Consider the following 3,577-nt stretch of genomic DNA (forward strand, 5'->3'; position numbering starts at 1 on the left):
TTCTGATTTTGTCCTGCGGGAAAAAAGCCTTCCTCACCGTGAGGCTGTTAAATACCCAGTCTCTGGTGTTTTCTTCAAGTGCTTTGGTGGGTTTGTTTGTTTGTTTGTTTGTTTTTTGCTTTTTAGGGCCGCACCCGCAGCATATGGAGGTTCCCAGGCTAGGGTTCTAATCGGAGCTGCAGCTGCCGGCCTGGGCCACCACCACAGCAACGCGGGATCCGAGCCGCGTCTGCGACCCACACCACAGCTCATGGCAACGATGGATCCTTGACTCACTGAGCGAGGCCAGCGCTGCACCACGACGGGAACTCCTCTCGGGTTTGTTTTTAGCATTTGTATTTCTGGTCCACGTGGGATTTATCATGGAGTGAGCTGGGGGCCAACGTCGCGTTGCCTTCGACTGCCGCCCTCTTGTCCCCACACCCTTTGTTAAGGAACACCCTTTCCTTGTGGTTTTTAAACACCAAAAAATTGCATCTAAATGATCACACAGACTGCCGATCTCTGTGTCCAGTCAACTGCCTGTGACATAATGTTCTGGCCGGTTCTATGACAGATCCTACCCTCCGGCAGGACCAGAGCCTTCTTTTTCAGAATTTTAAAATTTATTGTTTTTTAGGTTTTTTTTTTTAACCTTTAAAATTTGTAAAAAAAAGGAGTTCCCATGGTGGCTCAGCGGTTAACAAACCCGACTAGTATCCACGAGGATGTGGGTCCGATCCTCGGCCTCGCTCAGTGGGTTAAGGATCTGGCGTTGCCGGGAACTGTGGTGTCGGTCGCAGATGCGGCTCAGATCCCGCGTCGCTGTGGCTCTGGTGGAGGCCGGCAGCAGCAGCTCCGATGCAACCCCTGGCCTGGGAACCTCCATGTGTGGTAGTGTAGCCCTAAAAGCACCAAAAAAAAATAAATAAATAAATAAAAATTGTGATGAAGCAGGTGACGTAACATTTCTCACGTCTGCCGTGTGCGAGTGTGCGGTGCAGCAGCGGTATCAAGTACGTCGGTGTCATTGTGTCGCTGTGCGGCCATCATCGCCACCTCCTCCCTGAACTTTTCTCATCTTCCTGAATCTGCAGCTCTGTCTCTGGGAAACACTGGCTCCCAGTTCCCAGTCCCCTAGCCCCGGGCCACCACCAGCCCCCTTTCTGTCTCTAGGATTGTTTTTTTTTGGTCTTTTTTGGGGGGGCTGCACCTACTGCACATGGAAATTCCCAGGCTAGGGGTCGAATCGGAGCTCTGACTGCTGGCCTACAGCAGAGCCACAGCAACACCTCATCCTTCATCCACTGAGTGAGGCCAGGGATCGAACCCACATCCTCATGGATACTAGTGAGATTCATTTCCACTGAGCCATGACGGACACTCCCTGTCTCTAGAGTTTGACTACTCCACGGACCGCATAGAATTGGAATCATAAAGACTTTGCTAACTGGCTTACTTCACTCGGCATAATGTCCTCAGGATCCACCCGCGTTCCCTCCTTTTTAAGGCTGAGTAATATTCCACATTCTGCCTTTTTAAGGCAGAATAATATTCCAGGCACCACACGTTGCTTTTCCACTCATCCAGTGATGGCCACTTAGGATGCAGCTGCCTTCTGACTGTTGAAAATAATGCCGCTGTGAACACAGGTGTACAGACATCTGTTCGAGTCCCTACGTTCAATTCTTTTGGGCACATGCTCAGAAGCGGAATAGCTGGATTGTATAGTACTTCTACTTTTAGTTTTTCGGGGAATGGCTGTGCTATTTTCCAGAGAGGCTGCACGATTTTACCTGCCCCCCACACAATGCATACGTTCTAATCCTCCACATACAGCTTTGTCCACACGGAGTCTTCTCTTCTTTCTCACAGTATTCGCCCTGACAGGTGTGGACCAGTGTCTCACGGTGGTGGCTCTGCATCTCCCTGATGCTCATCCGGACAGGTGTGAAGCGGTGATGCTGCAGGCTGGATCTGCATCTCCCTGATGGCCGATGATGCTGAGCATCTTCTCATGTGCTTGTTGGCCATCTGGGTATCTTCTTTGGAGACAGGGCTATTCAAATCCTTTCAGGCTGTTTATTCTTGCTGCTTTATTCTCTTCATGGACTTCAGGATTGGTCCACACAGTTATAAAAAAAAATCCTGTAGCTACTCTTACGATTCGTATTCAATGTATGAATCAACTTGGGGGGGGGGCACGGTCCTGCCCTTCCCAGGGTTTTCTTTTCAGTCTTCACACGGGGTTCCTGGCTAGTCCACCTCGTCCCCCCCCACCCGCCTGCCCCCACTCCATGTCTCCAAGTACCACCTACAAGTGATGATACCTAAAGCAGCCCCAGCTTCCGCCTGACTCCCAAATACTCCTGACGGCGCACCTGAGTGTCCTCAGGTCCTTTCATCCTTCTGTGTCAAACTTTTAACAGCTAGCTAACCCCTGCACACCTGCTCTCCTGGCCTGTCCCCTGTTTCCCAGTGACAGCAGGGCGTCCAGGTGACCACCAGGCACCATCTTTGCCTTCTCTCTCCCTTACCTCGGAGGACTTCAGGGTCCTGGCAGGAGAAGGAAGCAAAGAGAGAACAGGACTCTTACAAAGGTCCATTTACCAAGGTATGGGCAAGGGGCAGGGGAAGCCAAAGGGGTGGCGAAGGCCCTAAGAGGGTAGACAGGGCCGGGGCAGCGGGGCTGGGGCCGCAGGGCGAGGGCAGGTCTGTGCCCAGCGGGGAGGGAGCTGGGGAAATTCCCCAACCTCTGGGCTGAAGTCCAAACTCACCCGGAAGCCAGGGGAGAGTGGGGGGATGGGGCCACCGATGATGCAGTTGGGGTGGGGGGGGCAAACCAGGAATACCCAGCCCACTCCTCTGCCGCCACCTCTTCCCTTCCAGAGCCGAGGGTGGACACACACTGGACCGTCCCCCTGCCCCCAGTCCTGTACTTCTCCCATCCGCTTCCCTTGGCATCCCTTGGCGCCGGGAGCTCTCTGAAATCCTCATCGGAGCAAGTCTCAGGCGGCATCGAATGCCCCTTGGGCGTCACGTTGTCCTTGGGATGAAGTCCAAGCTCCCGGATCGTCTGGCTACAGGTCCCTCCCCTGGCCTGCCCCTCCCCCCACCGCCTGGACCCCTCTGGTCCCCTAGCAGTAGGTGCCGCCACCACAGGTTCTACCCTGAGCCGCCACCGGTGGCGCCGCCCATTGCCTGGCACACTTCGTGCAGGTTCCTCTCCCTGCTCCCACCACCAAGTCAGGGCCTGGCTCTGCCAGACACTGGCGACTAGGGCGGCGGATTATGGAGGGCCGTCGCGGGGCGGGAGCAGGCCCAGGGGCTGCCGGTGCGGGGCAGGGTGGGCAAAAAGCCCAAACCGCCGGGCACAAGCCTCCTCAACCCCATCTCTCAGGCCTTCCCTCTTTCTCGCCGCGCACCTCCTCGCCTTGGTCAAGGCTTACCCCCATCTGCAAGGCAGGAATGCCCGAAGGGCCGCCCTCCGCTTCGGCGTCCCCTGGCGCCCTCAGCGTTAATCCCTTCCCTCCTCCCTCCCTGAACACCGGATACCTCTATTGAAGCGCCGCGCGCGCGCGCGCAGCTGGCAGCCCGT

Source organism: Phacochoerus africanus, chromosome 9, assembly GCF_016906955.1.
Source record: "Phacochoerus africanus isolate WHEZ1 chromosome 9, ROS_Pafr_v1, whole genome shotgun sequence".
NCBI classification, from domain to species: Eukaryota; Metazoa; Chordata; class Mammalia; order Artiodactyla; family Suidae; genus Phacochoerus; species Phacochoerus africanus.